The sequence below is a fragment of the Eleginops maclovinus genome, chromosome 23 (assembly GCF_036324505.1).
Source record: "Eleginops maclovinus isolate JMC-PN-2008 ecotype Puerto Natales chromosome 23, JC_Emac_rtc_rv5, whole genome shotgun sequence".
Classification (NCBI taxonomy): domain Eukaryota; kingdom Metazoa; phylum Chordata; class Actinopteri; order Perciformes; family Eleginopidae; genus Eleginops; species Eleginops maclovinus.
The window spans coordinates 21,845,028-21,868,045 of NC_086371.1; the positions used below are offsets into that span (position 1 = coordinate 21,845,028).

At 38.0% G+C, this 23,018-nt stretch overlaps 1 protein-coding gene across 4 annotated transcripts in view; it reads right to left on the bottom strand.

Annotated features, from left to right (window-relative positions):
• Window positions 1-23,018, bottom strand: part of il1rapl2 (interleukin 1 receptor accessory protein-like 2) — a 398,203-nt gene that overhangs the window by 240,047 nt on the left and 135,138 nt on the right. Inside the window, exon 1 of one of the 4 annotated variants that reach the window (XM_063876304.1) lies at window positions 8,746-8,913. The exons of the other annotated variants lie outside the window; for them this stretch is intronic. The gene's annotated coding sequence lies outside the window, so the exon portion shown is untranslated. Of the gene's footprint in view, window positions 1-8,745; window positions 8,914-23,018 lie in introns of those variants that run through there. 4 annotated transcript variants of the gene reach the window in all.

Here is a 23,018-nt window from a genome sequence, read left to right on the forward strand (position 1 = left end):
CTCATATCTCAGGCACTTCATATGCCCAACTTCTTTAATACAGGCAGGGCATATCTGATATGCTAAATGTTATTAATTTAAAGGTCCCCTATTATGCAAATGCACTTTTCGATGTCTTTTATACATAAATATGTGTCCCCGGTGTGTAAGGAGACTCACAAAGTGTCAGAAAATACAACCCTCTCTCTTCTCCTCCTTACCCAGATCATTGAAAATGGGGGTACAAACGAGCTGATCCAGATTTGATATGACGTCATATCGGAAATGTGGGCTGGCTTTACATTGAACTCCTGGCAACGTCCCCCCCACGTGACACGTTCCAACCTATCGTCCCCCATATACAGTCAGCGAGCTGAATCCCCTCCGCAGCACCTCTGTGTGTCTGTGTGTTCAGCAGGATGTCTGCAGGAGGGACTTAGAGTTGTTGTTTATATAATGTCTCTGTTCTAGTGGTAAACACTGAGAAGTGTTTCAGAAATAATGCTTGATGTGGTTTGGAACATAATATGGGGTTTAATCATGGCAGCGTTTAGCTGAGTATCTCCCTTAGAAACTTCTCTCTTCAGACAGAGAGATCATAAAGCGTGGCCAGCTCAGCTTCAGCTCATTTGCATGAAAGGAAAAGTCACAGAATCAGCACTTTCGAAAACGGGGCTGGAACAGAGGGATAGCGGACATGCTAAAATGTATTGAGCAAAACTCATCAGAGACATGTTTTTTTTATATATATTTGAAACATATAATATATGCCATAAAAGACCATAATAGAACTTTAAAGTGAAACATAAAAAAGGATAGAAAGGATCTGTCCAACTGCGGGTACAAGCTGGTAGAAATGGTTTGCAGAATAATTTTAATATCAATATTTTATTTCATTCTTGAGAGTAGGTTTGATATCTAAAAAACTGATGGAAATAAATAAAATCTGCATTACTAGACAATATAAACCAGAATAGACATATAAGAAAGAGAAAATACTTAGCCGTTTTAGTTGAGGGAACTGACCCTTAGAAGCACACTAAATTTAAGAGAGATATAGTAATTGTTGCTGATGTGTTGTCTTGACAAAAAATAACTAAATGTCATGTGTTTTACCCAAACTTTCATTCATCACTGTTTTGCTGGGTTAAAAGACTGCAATTTTCTGATATGATAAATGGTAGATGTGACATTTAGATGGCAGCAAATATGGAAGCTGTATCAACAGCTCACAGTCAATGTCACTTTTGCAATTCTCAAACACGCATCAACTTTAAGCTGCTCTGTGAAAATATAAATGCTTGTTCCCCTAGCTCCTGAAATAAAAAAGTAGTGGGCCTACACTTCCAGCATTAAGTGTAACACTCGCTGAAGTAGAGAATCGTAACAACCCAGCAATTTGACCGACCTCTCTCACACCTCCACCCACTGAAAGTGAACTTCTCCTGCATTCCTCACAGAGATGAGAAGCTGAGGGTGTCAGTATTGGACACAGCAATAGATGGCTCCATAAAGACGGAGAGATTTGTAGCTTGGACCTGTGTGTGTGTTTGTGTGTATGTGGGTTTGATGTGATGGGACACAGTTTATGAACCCATAAAGTCTTCAGGGATAAAAGTCCCACAACGCTACGAGGTTAAACGGCAGATAGAAAGAAGGAGAGAGCGAAGAGCTATGAGGTTCATTTAAAAGACTGAGATGACTGAATAGGATGGAGTGTCTCTCTTTCTCTCTGCTTCTGTCTCTACTTTGGCTAAAAGCCTGTTCCTCCATCCCCTGCCTAAAAATCCTTATGTAAGCCCCATCTAGTGTGTGTGTGTATATGTGTGTATGAGTATGAGTAAGTGCCTTTGTGTTTTCATGCATGTGTTTCTGCTCACTGCAATTTTTCCTTCAGTGAAGGCAGAATTTTTTAGTTCTGCATCTGTGTAAGTTTTTGTTGTCTGCGTATACTACAAGTATGTCTGGTATATGCGTCCTTTTCCTGTTATTGTTCAATATGTCTATATTCAACATATTCTCACCGAGACTTGTCACATATACTGTAGATGCTTGATCAGGATTCCATATCAACATTTCCTTTTCACCAACCAGGTTCCCCTTAGGATGCAAGGTAAATGGTAAATGTTACGTACCTGACGTTGAAGAAGTACATTATGTTCCTACTTGGTGAGGATTGGGAAAATCACACGATTTGGGTAAAATAAGAATTTTAGTTACACAACTTAATTATGAAAGTTAAGTATATTACATATGTATCGTAAGTTAAGTACTTACATTAACTTACGTAATGTAACAAAACGGTGTTTCTAAAGTTAAGGTGTTTGCGTATGTTTTGTAAGTTAAGAACTTGCGTACGGTATGTTTCATAAGAATATTACATAGACCTACATGATGCTAAATAAGTATATACAATAAATACACTGTCTGGGCGAAAAAAGGGTCACACACTCTTCGTTGGACATTCTTTGGACCGCCTTTAGCTTTGACTACGGCACGCATTCGCTGTGGCATCGTTTCCACAAGCTTCTGCAAAGTCACAACATTTATTTCTGTCTTGCATTAATATTTCGCCAAGATCTTGTATTGATGACGGGAGATTGGGACCACTGCGCAAAGTCTTCTCCAGCCCATCCCAAAGATTCTCAATCAGGTTCAGGTCTGGACTCTGTAGTGGCCAATCCATGTGTGAAAATGATGTCTCATGCTCCCTGAACCACTCTTTCACAATTTGAGCCCGATGGATCCTGGCATTGCTATCTTGGAACATGCCCGTGCTATCAGGGAAGAAGAAATCCATTGATGGAATAACAGGTCATTCAGTATATTCAGGTAGTCAGCTGACCTCATTCTTTGGGTACATAACGTTGCTGAACCTAGACCAGACCAACTGCAGCAACCCCAGATCATAGCACTGCCCCCACAGGCTTGTACAGTAGGCACTAGGCATGATGGTGGCATCACTTCAGCCGCCTCTCTTCTTACCCTGATGCGCCCATCACTCTGGAACAGGGTGAATCTGGACTCATCAGACCACATGACCTTCTTCCCTTGCTCAAGAGTCTTTATGCTCCCTAGCAAATTGAAGCCGTTTTATTCGATTAGCCTCACTGAGAAGTGGTTTTCTTACGGCTACACAGCTGTTTAGTCCCAATCCCTTGAGTTCCCTTCTCATTGTGCGTGGGGAAATGCTCTTACTTTCACTATTAAACATAGCCGTGACTTCTCCTGTTTTTTTCTACGATTTGATTCCACCAAACGTTTAAGTGATCGCCGATCACGATCATTCAAGATCTTTTTCCGACCACATATATACAATTCCTTCCTTGAAGATGATGCTTCCCCACTGTCCTTCCAGTTTTTAATAATGCGTTGGACAGTTCTTAACCAGATTTTAGTAGTTTCAGGAATCTCTTTAGATGTTTTCTCTGCTTGATGCATGCCAATAATTGACCCTTCTGAAACAGATTAACATCTTTTCCACGACCACAGGATATGTCGTTCAACATGACTGTTTAACATGAGAAGCTACTCACTGCATCAGTTAGGTTTTAATAACTTGTTGCCAGCTGAAACATAATCACCCATGCAGTAATTATCCAAAGGTAGGCTCTTATTTGCTTAGTTAAATCCAGGTGGTGACCTTTTTTTTGGCCGGGCACTGTATATGCAACTAAACTTAATCCTCATCATTCGCTGTGTTGCGACTGTGACCTTAACTGGTAATATTCAGTATGGAGCGTATGGAAGCAATGCTATTTAGTTATGAATTTTTAAATGTCAGCATGTTCCAACTGGGTAGTTCACACAAACAATGACAAAAAATGCTAAACTACATTGTCTACAGCTATGGTTTTAAATTTCATGCTAACATTAGCCTGCTAACCTGCCATCCTGATACCATAACATATCAAACAATCAACTAACACAACCAGGCAGTCAGCCAGCCAGTCAAATATTGTGAGGTTTTGTGACAGTTGCAACACATGATAATAAAATCGAAACAATATCTAAGTTATCGTTAAAAAAACAAAAAACATTTTAAAATAAAATGTATTACCAACTTTTAAAGAAATGCAGACTCCTTGATCTGAATGCAATGTTACTCATACAGCATATATAATTAGATATAATCAAATAAACTCTTGAGTTTCTTAATATCAATCTCACCCGTGTCCCAATGATGAAAAAAAGCACACAATACAATTATCCAAAAAAATGCATGAAATGCTTGATAGCAGCAACTTTAAAAGAATGGTAATGCGTTCCTTTATACTTTCTTCTTTTTACTTTTTTATTTAATTTAAAAGAATCAAAGGCTTCTTTGAAACATTATAGCTCATTAAAAATATACACACTTTAAAGGATTCTTGAAGAATCCCAGGCTGTCTTTTGTTTGATCATCCTCAGCAAAGTAGAATCAATTAGGTTTAAGAGTATGTTTGTTGGCAAAACTCTCTTTCCCAGGGGCCTCTTTACTTTTTCTACTTCTTCTAGTGTGGAAAGAATTCAAGCTGTGATTACTAACTTGCAGACTCCCATACTGCAAACATAAAGACAGAAAAAACATAGATATTAGAAAGGAAAATCAAACAGTGAGATTACAGGATTTGCCTGCTGTTCATTTTAATTCGACATAACTGCCAATTTTCTGGCGTGGTTGTAACAATTGATGCAATATAATTAATTACAAAGTCACAGGTGCCTGATTCAGTTATTGGTGCTAAAACACAAGTAAACAGTATTATTAGCATTGAAATCAACAACAACCCAGACAGAGCCAGCATTCAGCTTTTCATTAATATTCAGGACGCAGGTGGAGGACAGCAGCCTGTCACTGTGGGGGTGTAACACACACACACACACACACACACACACACACACACACACACACACACACACACACACACACACACACACACACACACACACACACACACACACACACACACACACACACAAATGTGACAAATCAAAGACACACACACACACACAACCACACACCATTTCTCTCTCCTTGAACTCTTGTTCCAGGTCCTACTTTCATCGAGAACCAAAGCAGCAACTTACTGTTTGACAGACACTTACTCTAGCTTACTCTACTTTCTTTCTCTCACTGAAATGTCACTGTTTCCAAAACTGAAAATGTCCTCATGTTTGATGCTTACTTTCAATTGTGTTCTTCTAATGTCCGGTTGCTGTGTCATCTAAACCACTGCTTTGTGTTAGTTAAAGAAATGGTCAAATAAAATATATTTCAGTGGTGCACCACTGAAATATGTGTATCTTTATCCCCATGTGAATAATTCATTGCATTTAGAATGCAAACAGATCAGGGAAGACGTAGGATGCAGCCAGGAGGATGTTATGATGGCCATTCCTTACCTTTTGAGACAACAATCAAAGAAGTGGAGTGACGACATGATTCAAGCAGACCTTAAATAGCTGCTTCGTCCTTCAGATATCTCCAAAAAGGCACACATTTAACTACGTAAGTTTAGTGAGTTGATTCTCAAGGAAAACAACTTTTTGGCCTTGGTTTAGTATTTAACTAAGAAGTAAAATGGTTGTGAAAGTGAGACATTGCACAAAATGACATTTGATGTTCTTTCCTATGCAACATTTAAATATATTTAAACCTCCTTGAAGGCCATGTTTGGTCGGTTTGACTGTTGTTAGTATGGAAAAGTTACTGTCCCAATGTTCATATAACTTGTGAAATGGTGTAGCCTTAAGCGACCCCATTACACTTGGAACTGGATCTGAATCACGGTGCAGAAACACAAGTTATTGCAGAACATGCCATTTGGCCTTGGCGGAAGTCTGCGCTTTTTACATTTCTTACATGGTACATATGTAAAAGGTACTTTTTCATTGCTTGTTAACCATTATACTACCCACAAACACTGAAATAACACAACATAATCAGTATTTTGTTTTCTATGTACATCAAAAGACATTGGGTTCAGCAATCATTTGAGATTGAGCTTCCAATCCTATGTCGAAATCGAATGTAGCCCATATTATCTTCAACCACGACTTGAGAACTACCGTAGCAATTTCTCCCGGAAAAAAATCAGTCGATATGGGCTTAAAGAAAACGCTGCTGGACCAGAAGAACAAAGGTTGGTACATTCAGACACTCATCAGAATGAGATAAAATAAAGTTTGAACTTGAAAATGTGCACTCTTTGTCCCCATTAAGGTTGGGTCGGTCCCATCCACAAGGACCCCTAAAGATTCCTGGACTACAGTTCCAAAAGTATTTTCAAGAATATCCCTAATTGACACCAGTTCTGGAATATTAAAAGAACTGATCGAAAGTCAGTTTGCTGATCTTGAGGTATGACAAGAGAAAGAGTTTTGAAAATGTAATGCAAGACATATTTGACAAATTGCAAATCAGATCACTCACATTAGCAATTAATATGCATGAAATGGAAATGTGTCTTTGGCAATGGCATATGACACAACACCCACCACATACACCACATTATACAGTTCATCCACAACACATGGGAATGACGCATCTTAAAGTCTATAAGTGACTAAGTGATTCACAATATAAAAGCTGAGTGGATTTTTCTTCTACTAACGCCATCCATTAAATATCACGACAGAGCAAGAAAATCCACTAGCATTACCAATTAATACTCCAGCAATAAAAGCTATTTCATTCCTAAAGGCCTAAATCATTACAAAACAATGTACAACATGACTAATATTAAAAAAAAAAAACGCTACCTAAGTTATTGCCAGTCTTCTTCTCTTAGCTGCACTCAATACAACCTTGTGTTCACTTCCTACTCCTCTGTCATTTCCTTCCCCTCTGCACCCCCCACCCCCGGACAGTAAAAGCTCTTCTGTCTCCCTGAAGGTCTGCTGTCAAATACCCGCTTACCTCGGCACTCTGGGCTGAATTGTGTGTGTGTGTGTGTGTGTGTGTGTGTGTGTGTGTGTGTGTGTGTGTGTGTGTGTGTGTGTGTGTGTGTGTGTGTGTGTGTGTGTATCTCTTCAGCTCCACACCACCCGACCCAGAACACCACTGCGTCTCTGGGATTTGACAGTTTTACTCAACTCCGTCTTTTGGGAAGCACACATCAGGATGAGTGGGCATGCACAGGGCTTACTGTATAGGGTAATGTGTGTATGCCTTTGTGCATTGTGTGTGTGTGTGTGTGTGTGTGTGTGTGTGTGTGTGTGTGTGTGTGTGTGTGTGTGTGTGTGTGTGTGTGTGTGTGTGTGTGTGTGTGTGTGTATGGAGTGTCAGGAACCATTGGGGAACCCCAGGAGAACTCACAGCTCAATCAAACACAGCAGGAGTTTTAAAAGTGTTTCAAGGAGTATAATCGCTCATGCGGAGAGAAAGGTCATTAAAGAGTACCATGAAAGCGGTACATAATGTGCTTAATAGATATATTAAAAAGACACAGCCATCTTTAAAGTTGACCTTCATTTTTATCTCAACTACACAGCTGTAGATCTGTGACACCAATAAAGCGAGGGTATAAAGTTTCTTTTTTGAGGGGCAGTAGAAATGACCATTCCTCAAGTACACTTCTCACTGAGTAATTGAACATTATGTCATGGTTAATAGTTACAAAAAACATATATACATTGAAACTGTCACACACAACGACAGTGTATAAGACCTTCAAATACAAATACAACTTAAAGTACAGGGAAGGGGAGAGTGAAGACCCAACAATGCTTGCAATATTAACGGAAGTGAAAGATCATTTTTGTATCCGCCTTGTGGTTAGAATCCACTCATGATCCATGATCAACCCTTCAACCAAGTATCATTCAATCTGGCCGGAGACACAAAACCGAATGGTAAAAATATAACCTCTTTTAATTAAATAATGACACAGAACTTTAAATAAAAATAAAAAAGAAACACATTTGAATTGTGGAAAATTATTAGTTTTTTAATAAAAACCTAAAGATTTGACCATTTAAAGCTCTTTTCCTTTTTTTGTCATCAGATGTTGGGTTAGTTTTTTCTGAAGATCCTATATTTAAGGTGTGTATTGACTTTTGGGGAATAATGTCATTTATTTAGCTTTAAGACATTTACTGACATTGCAACGTTCTTCAAAATGCAAAAATATGTATACTCTCAAGAGAAAATCTGGTTCTCTTATTAAATAGTTGGTTGTCATTTGATAACATATGAAAAGAGAAAGGAAAATAATAAAATCACGAATAAAACAGATGTGCCAAGAAAATTAAATGTCATTCCAGATAGCAGTGCATAGCGAGGAACCCCCATCATATCTCAGGTGATGAATAATAAAAGGCCTAAATCAGCTCAGATCAGCAAACTGATGCATATGGTAGTTCCCACAGGGTGTGTGTGTGTGTGTGTGTGTGTGTGTGTGTGTGTGTGTGTGTGTGTGTGTGTGTGTGTGTGTGTGTGTGTGTGTGTGTGTGTGTGTGTGTGTGTGTGTGTGTGTGTGTGTGGGTATGTTTCAAGCACGCTAGCTTAACATACTGTATGTTAAAGATAATAATGGTGGGAAAAATCTTGCATCTAGATTTACTTCGAAGTCCTTGACCCTCATTACATGCAGGACCAAACACATAAATCTCCTTAATTACATTACAGTGGATATTAAGATGAAGGTACTATGTTAAGATATCTATTGATTTTGACCCTGGTTGAATTAGATTACTTTCTCACACATTCCTAAAACTAATCATGTAATGACACAATGGTCACAATGCCGTAGTATTTCCCAGGCTCTCTGCTTCAAAACATACCGTATCTATGAGTCCAGAATCTCTCTGGTGCGTATGGTCGAAACAACCCAGAAGGACAGCTTGGCTCAACATTACGCTTTGAGCCACTGTTGAATCCTCAACGCCCCACTCTCTGTGCATTGTGTATACACTTTCACCTTCAAGAGCAAAGTAAAAAAAAGTAACTTCACACTGCAAACTGCACATGACAGCTTAATTATATTATGCCTGCAGCCCAAGAAACTGACCAGAATTCCTAAATTGAAGTTCTACCTTCATCAAGGTCTGCTTTAGTCATACAATTGCTTATAATTGTGTTTACCCTGTTCAAAACACCAACAAGTTTGCTTAACTTCACTAAAAGTAATGGTTTTACATAAAAAAACAAGTAAAATGAACACAATAATTTATAAGGAAGAGACTTAGCTTCAGGCGTAACCGAAATTCGCCAGAAAGACTGTCAGGCCAATTGTTTCTGTAAAAAAAAACATGATTACAACTTCTGTGTCATTCCCGAAAAACACACAATTTGGAACAAAAACACTTCCCCATGGACCTAAAACACCTCTGTAAATCAGTGGGTATTTTCTTTGTTGGTAACAAAATAACCAGAGCATATCTACAGTTGGAGGATTGCCTCCACATGGTGAAGGCTAAGCAGGCAGCTAGCAGACTAATCTTTTCCCAGCTTGAAAAAATGTAAACAGGATTGACTTCACAGGGGAACGACTGAGCCTGCAGCTAGCAGCTAACGGTACTAACAGCGCTAATACCGCTAACAACGTAAAAAAACTAATCTTTTTACTTCATCTCAGATCTCAACACCTCTGGCTCAGAATCAACAATGCATGAGTAACACTTTCCACCAGCTTGGCTTTATAATCATTGAAGTGAATTAAACTGAAGGGACACATTTTCATTAAGGGCTAAACACAAGTGTTCAAGATTTGATCTTTATTTGGAAAAGGGGCTCACAGCTTGCCATATTTCTACCACAGTTAAAGGTTAACATTGTGTTGATTATATATTTCCATGCTCCTCAATCTCTTATGGTTCCCAGTTCTACCTAATTTTTCCTTAAAAGTCAATAGAAACCCCCAAACCCTGTTACTCATCCAATTGTGCTTTACCATGTGCATGAGGCACACAGTAGCTAGCTAGTTTTAGTCTTTATTGTTGGTTAATCAAAGCTTCCGAGCACACTCATACTCTTCTGCTGTTTGCCACTGAGCAGTTTCATTGCAGCAGGATAAAAGTGCCAGTATAACAAGGCCTTTAGGGCTGTGATTCTTTTAGAAACTAGGTTGAGGGAGTTACTCATTTGGCATTTGCAGAGCTGAATTATGAAATGAGGTATCTTATTTAACCTCACGCAAGACAGACGCATTGTGAACTCACCACAGATGACGGATTGTTTTCACTTGTTGTAACATTTTCAGGCTAAATCAGACATTGACATGCTTGTTAAGTGCAACATTTTTGCCACAGTGTAATGGTATTTGGTGCAAAGAAAAAAAGGGCTTGATCTGAGTCATACTTTTGCCTCGGGGAGGGTAAAAGAACACCAGGCCACAGTTTGTGTCTCTGTTTGATGCTAGCAATGAAAGCAATGCTTGCCTCCTACAACCAAAACCAAAGTAGATACCATGCTAGCGCACTAGCAACCAAGAAGCATGAGTGGAACCTTGATTAGCATGCTATGCATTAGCTATTCATATCTAAAAACATTACACAGCTAAAAATAGGTCAGATGGGGGTTCAAACACTGCTCCATGTCCTTAGGGTTTTCAGAGCAAACATAGATGAGAAGACAGTTTGATCCTGCATGGTGGCACCATGTATTTTAATAGGTGGTGTAAGCTCAGAGTAAAGCAAAAACAGAGTAACGCTGAATGCTGATGGAAGCAGGAAGCTCAGCAAAACTGATTCAGGATGGCAGCCTTCATATCGTGGATGTCAAAGTTTGATTTATGTTTTACAAGAGTGTTTACTGCCAACCTATGATGAACAAACTCTGAAATACTTTAACCTTTACTAGATACAAATATGGAAGTTAACTGTATAGCTAATAATTTATTATTAATCAGGTTCCTAAATTCCTAGTCTAGAAAATACATTTTATTTTATGAAAATACATTTACCTAGTTTGTTTTATTCCATTTAACTAAATTGTGCTAATTAGTGTAATTACTTATTACTTTTCCTAATGACAAATTGTTCCTCATAGACATTTAAATGCATTTTGAGATAACTGCAAATGCATTATCATACTGCTGCACAATCAACCCATGTTTCTTACTTCATTAATATTAATAGATCTGATATTAAGGAATAAATTATGTTAATAACAAGGCTCATTTCATATCCCTTCTACAACTACTAACACTTCTCTACACTATCTAAAATAGTTTGGCAACATTTTTATATAAACTTAAGCTGGTAATTTTGTTTAAAGTGTAGATCCCCATCAATGCATGGGGTTTTGTAAACATTTGCTGGTTATAAAATGTAAGTAAAATTAAAAAAAGTCAAAGTGCATAAAATTTTAATTTCCTGTGGGTCTTTTCCCTTAAGTTATTCTGCCTACATATTTCACATATGTACCATGCAGAAAAAATGTATGCACACTCCCCCCACTGCAAACACACACAAACACACACACACACACACACACAAGGTCTGCGCCTTAGTGAAGTTGCCGCTTCAGCACAGTTCTCTGACAGCCTTTGCTTGTCACGAAGATGATGAGGTCAGAGGTTTGGGGGCGGAGTTTGATCCTGATTGACAAAGACAGGCCTGACATAATCTCTACCAGTCAACCAGCCTCCCACTAGACCCTATCTGCGTGACAGTATTTGTGTACATGTGCGTGTGTGTGTGCGTGTGCGGCAGACTTTATTTCAGTGAGAATGCATGTCTCTCTCTATGGCTTTGTGGCATATTTGTGTGTGTGTTTTGCAGTTCAGCGTGTCCAGGTTATATCAAAGCAAAAAGGAGGGAACTGACAAAACTTGGAGAGATTTTTATGAGATATATATCTTTATATATGAGCGTGTCTGTTTGTGTGCAAAGCCCTGTATGTGTGTATTTGGGAGATAAAGCAAAAGTGACATAGAAGAGAAACAGATATATTTTGACACAAGTGTCAATCTTTTAGAGACCCTATATTCCTTCTGGAATGTACACTGCCTGTCTGACAGAAAGGATTACACTCCACCACATTTGGCCAAATACTTTGTTGTTCTCTTCACTCTAAGTGCTATTGCTTTTTATACTCCACCATGAGATCATGTTCTATTTGACACATTTGCATGATTAAAGCAAGCAACTAAGATCAACCACTAAGAAGTCTGTATTAGCACAGCAGTCCGCTGGAACAATCACTGCTAGCATGTTAAAGCCTAAGATGACAGGGGAGGGGGTGGGGTGGCTCGAGGCATGTAGGCTTATGGAAGAAGTCTCAATCATCCCCCCAAAGGGCTTTTTAAATCACAGTAATTACACAAATGGCTAACCTACAAAGGCGTCACATTTAACTTGCAATGCAACGTTATTCTATAACACTTTATGTTTCCAAAAGACGGTTCTAAAATGGGAAGTTTACACACAATAACAATTAAAATATGTGTTCCTGATAAAATAAACAAAATCCTGGGATAAAAAATGTAAAGGATTGCCAAAGTTATTTTGGTTCATCCTCAGATGAACATGAATGGGTCTACTCAATAGTAACTAAGACATTTTACTTACACAAATATCAACGCATTGGTAGAAAGGGCTAGGAAAACAAGATGATACCGGTACCTTTGAAGTGATAATGAAACCAATTGATACATTCTTTTTTTTAATGAGTTAAATACCCATTGTGTGAATGGAAGTTGTTGTTTGGCCCACTAGGTACCACCCAATCAGATAACAGTACGGGAGGTAACCATAGAGACAAAAGTTACAAGCTGTAGCTACCTCACGATCAACAAAATGCCAACATGTGAAGGCAGCTGTACACCAACTCTGTTGTTCCCCCCAAGGTTATCATTGTTATCTCTGTCAGTATCAGGCTGCTGTTTGCGCTGTTAGCACCATAAGCTGCTAGTTTGGTTAGCTACTAGCACTTAGAAAACATGACACACGGACAATTGTCTGCCATCCATGGCACACATTTTAGTGGTATCTCTTGATCAATTAAAAGTTTGACCTGCAGGTGGCGCTAAATCAAAGTCAGGGAATCTCTTCAGTCATTAGGGTTTATCCTCTGGAATCAATGAATGGCTGCATCAATTTACATGTCAATTTATCCAATAGTTGTTAAGAGTTTTCAGTCTGGACCAACAGACCAAAGTAAAAAATCCTAAATTCAAGCAAAAGAAATGCATCATAAAATCCATAAAATGCCGAAACAAAAACAATGTGTAAACAAAGACAACCACATTGAAGTATCACCCAAACACTTATATTTTATAATATGTTGGACAGCAATATGTGCTTATCTGCGTTTGTGCCCATGTGTTTGTGTGTTTGCTGTATAAAGCCTGACACGGTCTGCATTATTCACTGGATGGAGATTGACCTCCAGATTGACCGTTTTTTTCACAAGATCTAACACATTGTCTGGGGCCACCCACCCACAAAAATACACTTAAGTCATTGGATTGACACAGAGATACAAATGTACTACACTCATGAAATGTTTGTTGTCATGTGTAAATGTTTATGTTGTGTGTGTGTGTGTGTGTGTGTGTGGGGGGGGGGGGGTCGAGGTTGGTTCATAGTGAGCTGATATGGAAGCTCTGTAGTATCAACAAATCAATAGTGTTATTCAAACAAGCGTTGGAGGAGACTAAAGAGCACTCTATCCATTCCTTTTAACTCGTTACTCTCTCCATCTTCCTCTCCCTCATTATTCTACCACTTTCTCCCCCCTTTTTCTCTGTCTTAATGTTCTCCCATTATCTCCATACATGTTCGTCTCTTGATTCCTCCCACAGCTTTATCCTCTTCCACATGTCTTCCTCCCACTTTATATCACATCAATACCCTTTCTCTCCCTTTTTCAATCCTCCCCTCATCACTCTATCCTCCCACCTTTGCCTCCCTTGTCCTGTTAGCCTAGGGCAAAACTAACTTACAGTAAATCTACCAACCAATACCACAAGCTGCACAGTTGTCTTGCACACATTCCATTGAACATGCAATGTGTTTCTGGATAAAAGCTTCCCCAAATGGGAATGCTGAGTGGATTGATCACAGAGTAAAGTATGGAGTGCTGAAGTTAAAACTAGGGCAAACATGTGGCCAACATTGACCAGCTAGTTAAGGAGAGATAACATGTTAATAGGAGCGCCGCTGTTCGCTAACATGCTGCTAGTTATTAGTATCAACCTTTCTGGAAAGAGAGCGGTTGTGATGCAAGGGTCATTCAGACAATGCCATACAAGTTTGACTTCATAACATACAATCTAACTGCTGAAAACAATGTCTGGAATAAAGCTTTGGCATCAATTAGCCACTTGCTAATTTCAGAAAGCCAAACTAAAAGGTGAGTACGAGATGTGCTTCTAGATGGATGTCCATTGTTCACATTCTCAACATTGTATATTGATGTGTTTTGGTTTTATGATTCAAAGACTTTCATATGAAGTTAGATCTCCAGTAGGTGGACTTGTTGAATACATATTTTGTAGAGGACGCATCCAATACAGCAGTAAATATAAATATTAGAATGCTTGAACTGAAGTCATTCTAAGGCTGAGGGTCTTTATACAGCATTTGAACATTTAAAGCATTTCACAGTGTCTTTTTTCAACATGCTTCTAATGTTTGGGGCGGCATCCTGTAGTGCTTTTAGTTAAGTAACATTAAGGGGGTGGCTCCCCAGGGGGTAAGTGGTTGTCTGCCAATCAGAGGGTTGGTGGTTCCATCCCCAACCCCTGCAGTCGATGTATTCAAGTTTCCCTTGGTAAGATACTAAACCATATTGATCCCGTATGCATGTTAACGCTATTAGGCGTGAGTCATTTGCTTTGGCTAAAAGTGTTAGCTAAGTGACATGTAAAGAAACAAGGTAGGAACACAAAAACACATGAAAAAGCAAAAGGGCGATGCTTGTCTATTGTACAACGGTGTAAGACCGGTGATATGTTGTCAAGATATTGTCGTCATAGAAATGAAACCCACTAGCAGCTAAAATGCCTTTATAAAATAATATCCTCCGAATAAATACTTCATATGTGGATGCCCTGATGGGACATTTTTATCATCTATTACATCAATACAATTACAATTCAATTCATTAAGAAATAACCCAGAATAGTGTTTGATTGTAGCTTGACTGGTGTATTCTAATTTGTGTTTGCCTATACAAACCACTATAAAAGGAAATACATTTAATCAAATAACTTAATATGAGAATCCAAACACTTCAAGTCCAAACTTCCTTCTCATTTGTAACAGACCTGTGATCAACTTAAATGAGGTAGAATTTCAGCCAAGAAGTTAAAAAAACTTTCAACCTTATTAGAAAGTAAAGGAAATGTAACCTCAGACTGATGAAATTTTCACAGCCTGTCAGTGACCTCTATGACATCTTCTCCGGAAGAAATCATAAAAGTTTTATCTTATTTCTTAAGGCAGCACTTTCTCCAATATGAAGCATCAAAAGATCACCATATAGATTTCAGAAGTGTGAATGACAAAATTTGATTTACTAAAGCGAAAATGACAAGTCCACCTTATGTGAATGTTCAAAAGTAATAATCTATTCCAGTTCAGAATGAGTTGCATATAATAAGTGAACTCCTTGTGAAATGCATTGAGAAGGAAATAAGAAAGTGGAACTTTTACAAGTTATAAGATGAGTTAATTATTCCATGCCTATATACACTTCAGAGAAATACATGCTGCAGTCAATCTTGTGAGAATTCATTTCTGTTTTTTTGTTTTTTTTACAATTTCAAGGATATACGACTGAAACACTGTGTAACAGAATGAGAAATGATATGGTTAAGTGGAACTGTAAAAACAAGAGGAAAAGGGGATTTTTTTCAACGTCTCGAACAGCAGCAAATGTTCATCCAGGTGTATTTTAACAAAACAAAAAAATAACTTGAAATAAAAGGATTCCTGATGTTACAGTTTTTCTCCTCATATTTTCAACAAAGTACATACCATTTTCTCACAATCATGGCCCATGCTGCTGTTCACGATTAAAGTCTTGTTTTGTTTAATAGGCTCCAGAGTGTCCGCTCCTGGTTTGCATTGAGAAAAGACTTGAGATTGCAAAGTCTTTTTTCCATGAACTCAGTGGAAACGTAATGTGGTAAGATATGAAGGAGAATTCATAAGAATTTAGGAAGAGTCAAGCACGGTTTTTAGAGAATATGAATGTGCCAACACTCCTATTGTTGCTGACGTACACAACGAACGGACCACATTATCTCCTTCACCTTCTGAAAGACTGTCCAGTGCACCTAATTCTAAAGGAGACACGATTCATGTAAAACACCTTTGCTTAGCATATACAGAATCTGAACAGCTCTTTTCATAGCTGACACTTGGGTACTTCTGGGTCATTTCAGTCAACTTTCGTCAGGAGAAAATATTTCTGGACCACAGCCCAGGTCTATAGGTTTTTTGTAATAGATTGCGCCAGATCCTTCACCCCCAGGTACTAGTAGAGATAGATGTGTCTGTTAGCCAGCACCCTTTATGGCTCCAAGAAACAGTTAAAGATAATGTCATTGCTTTGCAGCATGGTTGAGGCTATAGACTATCTTAAAAACTATCTATGGGTGAAGGTTAACATTACCAGTCCTTTGCAGCCAAATCCTCATCTCTTCTTGAACCTAGCAGTTCAGGATTACCTTACTCGCTACCAGCATAACACACCAACCAAATTATACTGCCACATATTGGAGACATGCTTTTGAAAACCCATCCATTGCCCATTGAATTATGGTCCTTGAGTTGCAGGGAGCAGATAAAAGAAAGAAGTTGCATCAAGGGGGCTGTGATGTGACCGGAGCTGATAGGGATCCATTAGTTGGAACGTCATGAAGGCTGGACGAGTCGCCCACAGACACACAGCAGTCAGCGCTGGTCATCGTCATACATTATAAAATAAACAACGCAGACAGGACTTTGACAGGAGTCATCACTCAAGAGAGAAAAAAAATAACTGAGAAAGATGATGACGACCTGGTAAGAGTTTAAAGTTCAGCACACACAAGGTGTTAATCATGTTAAAGTTCATACACTTGGAAAGGCACACAATATGAATTTATTTTGGAGCCATGACAAATTATCATATTGATGTAAACACAGTGTCGTCTCAGGGTCTAAGAGGAGAGCAGATCAAATACTCCTTTTTGTCTGACATGACAGAAGAAGTGAAAAAAATGCAGGAAAGCATTTATATAAAGAATGTTGGAAAGAAAAGAGGTCACAGTAAAGTTCAGTATCTTACTGAAATATATGTGTATATAGAAACTTGTGTGTGATAGAGACTGTCTACTTTGACCTCTGTGTCCCTCTCTGACCACAAATGACTCAGCAAAACATCCAGCACAAAGCTCTCTTTCCAGGCTTTATCTATGAGGGGCAAAGCAGGACACAATTGTTCTGTTTAGAACACAACTACATACTATAAATATAGTATAGTACTACATAAATATATATAAAGAAGAAAACAAAGTATGGGTAACTTTGTTTAATTAACTGTTCATAATTTTCTACAGTTGGCTTGTGTCACTTAGATCACAGGATTATCAATAATGTATTTGTTATACATAATTGATATTCATTTATTCCATTAAGCATCATCAATGAGTGCATAACCCCAAATTGATCAGTTTTATATACAATGAGTATACTGTTGTTTTATACAAGGAATATAAAAAAGTCATTTGTACGTTAGCCACTAGCCAATAGTTATGCACTCAACAAACAAATATGTATATACATTAATACACATTTACTTCACCCCCTGCCTCAACTTTAAAACCTACGTGACAGAGAACAAATTAAGCAATTTGGGCTAACAATCAATGTTACTTGGAGGCTTGAGATGATATTGTATCAAAATCAATATTTGCCTTCTGTTGACCAGTCTTCAGACCAGTCCTGTTGTTTTTCTTGTAAACTTCTGTTTAATTGAGCGAGTTACTTTGAGGTTTCCAATTTAAACTCCAATTGTAAGTCCAACAGCTTCAGGTCAGTTCAGTTCACCTTCTACTCCTTTTACATTCTCTCACTCCCACTTACTCTCAGACAGTTATTGTTAGGATATAACTTAGAGAAATCATTAAAGGTCTTTGTGTGCTTTTTTTTTTTTAAGGAGACTTGGCATTTTCCTGATTATTTTTCCTCTTCCTCGAGTTAATTCATCTTTTAAAACGTCTGTTTCTAGAAACAGGTGAAAATAATTGTAAAAAGACCAGAGGCTATGACAAAAAAGTCACACAATGAGAATCAAACCGACACAATATGACTTTGGAGATGTGGCTTTTTTTGCAAAAGACTGTTGCCTTATCCCCTTGTCCTTGGGCTATTGCAATTTCCCAGACAGGTCAACAACATAAGCAGCTTTCACACCAACAAGCATTTTTTGTTTAATATTTAACTTTTGGGAAACTCAACATATTGACAGCTGTTTTGATGAACTTATGTGGGGCGTAGCCATGGTTCATTTAGTCATTAAAACACCATATGATGCATGTTTTTTAACAGAGAAGTATGACTTTCCAACACAACCCTGGGTTACCTGTGCCTTTCTTTTAAAGGCATTGTAGACATGCCTGTTCCCATGGTAACAGACTCAGATTTTCCCTGTGTTTGTGCTTGACAAAAAATGTGCTTGCCTCATGGGGAGTGAGTGAAGTGGCCTGTTGCTGGTTGCCCTTTTTTGGAGCACACTAGACCTAACTATTCAAGGAAGACTCTCCACAACACGACAAATGTAGATAATAACCCTGAGAGAGAACATGCTTATCTAATATAACTTTATATGAGATTGTATACTTAAAAAGCAAAGTGAACGAAGAGCACAAAACTAGCTGGCAGAGTTTCAAATAGTACTGTATTTGTTTTATTTATTTTTTTGTCATGTTATTGTCTAAAATATAACCTAATTTCTAATCAAGTGTTTATAGAAATAATGAAGACCAAAATGTAACTTTAATAATTTTGTATGTGGAAAGTAGAGAGGCAGGGCTGAGTTATATTAAAGAAATTATAACTGCAATGTAAACAATAAAGTGTCAGCCATTCTTATCCAAACTTTTAATTTCAAGGGTCAGGACAAATTCTTGGTTTCCGCTGTCCAGGCACGTAACACACACGTCCCTCCATAGACCACAATGTTCGTCATACAGTTGTAAGAATATGTTCTGACAGCTGGAGTTAACACAACCAATGACCCTAAGAGTCTGGTGCATTTTACTCCAATATGTGACTCTTTTAACTCTTCTTTTACCCCCTCCTGTCTCATCTCTCAAAATCAGTTTCAGAACCAACAGCATTAAGAGAAGATGTGGCTTGTCCATGTTTTTCTAAGATGCATTTACGTTTGACCTAATCTGCCCCCGAAATAAGAACAATAAGAAGAACAAATGATTCTGCTAATAAATATAAGCTATAGTCAGACACCACACTGGACCCAAAAGGGATCCGGAAACAGATGTTGATCCCAAAACTAATTTATACACAGCCATGGCAATGTTTTAAAGCATAAAATAATCATATGTTTTAATTAGTATTGTATTGGTGGGAATATTTATATTTCTTGTAGACTATAATAAGGCATTTGTCTTGAAATGTTAATAAGTTGAACACTTTTTTTAAAGTGTTGTGTTGCTTTTTCTTTAAGAAGGTTGTTTTGATTGCTGCTGATTGTCCGTAAAGCATGCAATGCATGGTGTGATCATTAACTTCATGTGCTGGTAACTGTATGAGAAAGTGTTGTGAAACAACTTCAGACAAATTCAAGGGCCAACACTGATCTAATTTCCTCACAGATGTGTTAAAATATTGTATTTTGTATAATAATGCAAACCAACAAATTATATCAGCTGTATGTTTGTTTGAGTGTTAGCCAGGGGCTATTGCATCGCATGCCGTAGGGTCAGAAACTCCACCATGCCTTCTAAGCATGACTCAGCAAACTCGGTCAATGAAACACTGCAATAAACCCTTTAAGCATTTCTGACATTGTAAAACTCAGTGTGTTGTGATGCATATAAGTATGAAAGGGTCATATATCAGGTCATGCTGAAATAACCACACTTTGCACTTGCAGAAAAAAAATTCTAGGTAAGTGTTTTTTTGGGAGACACACAACCAAAATAGTGATGTGACCAGCATCTCAACATTAAGCTGTGATGGCTGTGATGATGTGGGTTGACTGTTAATTACAAAGCTGATGTAAAACTGTCTTTCTAGCCTTTTTACCATAGCAAGAAATAAATATGGGCTTTTTTTCCAGAAACTGCATTTCCACATAAAAGAATAAATACTATTTATTTTAGCATTTCACAATAAATAAAGCCTTTTAGTCGCATTTACTGCTTATACTTTGTGTTATAGTTAGTCAAATGTACTGCTTACATCTGTTTTAGTCACATTAAATCCTTAAACTCTTCTTAGTTGCATTTAGGGTAAATCACTTAGTTATAATAATTAATTTATCGAGCACAAAATCTACTTACATCAATCATTATTATTTTATCATTGGGGCCCATATACACAAATTATTTTGTACTAATTGGAACACCATTGGCGAAGATCTGAGCATTCCAAGAACCCTTTCAGTAAATGCAACAGCGCACTATCAGATCATTAAGATGTTTTAGCACATCTACCTTTAACAATTATTATTTCCAACAAAGCTAGACTCATCTTCATGTTTTATTCATAACTATCCCCTCCATGTCCAACCTTAACTCAACAAACAGCGGCTTTTACTCCATGAATGTATAAATATGACCAGACCCCACTGTCTTGTTTTAACTGAAGACGTCAGAATTGTGTGTATTACATGGCAGCATTTGTTGCATGCCAAAGGCATTGCATGTTGAGGCTAACAGGCCATGCATGAGCGACTGAGCTGTTGTGTTGTGGCTTTTAGAGCTGGGCTATAACTGCAGGCTCTTTAAGCTTAGGGTGGCCTGAATACATTGAACTGTATATAGAGTCTCCCTTGCTTGTGTGAGTGAGACTGAATTTCCCTCCAGGTATGTTTTTAGGCAAGTAAGACATGGGGATAAATGTTTTTCCAAGTAAACAATGGCAACTTTTTGTCTAAAAAAAGTAATGTTTCTAAGGTCGGGAACACACTTTAAAGATCAGCTTAGTCTGTTCCGGTTCACTCATATGATTCTCCTTAAAAGGGCCCTATTATGCTCATTCTCAGGTTTCATATTTGTATTTTGTGTCTCTACTGTGACATGTTTACATGCTATAATGTTCAACAAGCTCTTTTTTTTCCTCATACTGCCTGTGCTGCAGCACCTCTTTTCACCCTCTGTCTAAAACCATAGCCCAATCTGCTTTGATTGGATAACTGGCCGGCTCTGTTGTGATTGGTCAACAGTTTAGAGATGCTCTGCCCCTCAGCTTACTGCGTACAATGTGTTAGAGCGCTAGTCAATAGAAGCGCAAGTGTGACATAATGATGTGGCTATTTCACAGAAGAAAACAAAGGAGTTCAATGGAGTTGTTCAGGCAGCGGGGGGACTTTAGGATTTTAGCCTTTGCAGACAATTAACATGCACAAAGTCATATACGCCAGACTACAGGAAAGAAAAAGCACAATAAGGCCTTCTTAGGCTATTACCCACTGCCACAACTCGGGTGATGAGTCTCTCAAAACAATGTTTGAAAGATCTGACATGATTGGGGCCAGCTTTTGCTTATCTCTATGGACCGATTGCAAAAAACAAAAAACCATTACAATAGTGGACCGAAACAAGCCTTCATGCATGCAGTATATTTATGAATATATTATATTATTAATATATCCATATTTATGGACATCTGGCTAATGAGACATTGTCTCAGATGCTCCTATCCCCCCTCGTGTAAACGCCCTGTTTGCGCTGTGTTATACTGTGTGGCCGTCTCCTCGTTGATAGCCGACAGAGATGAACGACATCGCTGTGACTGCGCTTCAAAGAGACCTTGATATGATGCATGGGCCTCCCACTGTGTGTACGCACGCCTGCTACGTGTTCTGTATCAGTGTGTGCGTGTGGGTCCGTGCAGAGGCTAATTCATAATGATGACAGGAAATATTCCATCATATCTTCACACTCAGTCATCTTTACCAAACAGCGGGGGGAGGTGGAGTGGTGATAGTTTGAAGGAGATGAAGGCAGAACCACACAGAGACGGACAGGGATGGCTGGAGGAAGATGGAGCACAGAAAGATAGATGATATGAAGATGCAAATGCAACTCTATCATAACTGTGTCTAGAGGAATAATGAGCCAATTTATGTTGTGCCACTCAGCCTATACACCAACAATTACAGTACATTCATTATTTGTCACTTTTAAGTTTCCCTGAAAAAATATACCTTAATGGCTGACACGTAATGTGTTTAATTCAATGTGATATAAAATAATAAGGAACTGATTCCGGTTTATTACTGTGCCATCACACAGGCTTAAGTTAATTCATATAACCAAAAATACATTTCTACACCTAACCCTAACCCTGACTCATGTAAACAGTTTTTCAGACCTTCATATCTACAATATCATTCTTAAATAACTCATCAAACATGTATTATAGTTGTAACCTACTGGGTAAATAAAAGTAATGACTCTTGATAGCCCAACTTGAATTATTTTAACAGTTTTGTCATTGCTGCCAATTGTAAATGGTGTATTTTCCTTCTGAAAATGTTATAATCTGCTGAAAACTATACGTAAAGGAATAATCCCACATTTTTTTACACACATTTTTAGGTTCATAATTGTTTATATCTCAAGAAGGACAACTCCAAAAGGCGTAAAAGGGCCCACTTTTTAACCAATTTACCCATATTAAGGCAAAGTCAATATAATAATTTCCTGTTACAATTTAACATGATTGAATATGCATATACTTCCTTACTTGTGGTATATTAAAGAATATTTCTGACTATTTATTATATAATATTTAAACACTATTTGCATGTAGAGCTAGAAGTTATTTTTTAAGTAAAAGGTAAGAAAACAATTGAAGTACTAGTTTTTTGATTAACCGGGTTGAATACTTTGTCAATCGATACACACAATGCCTGTTATGATAATGTATCC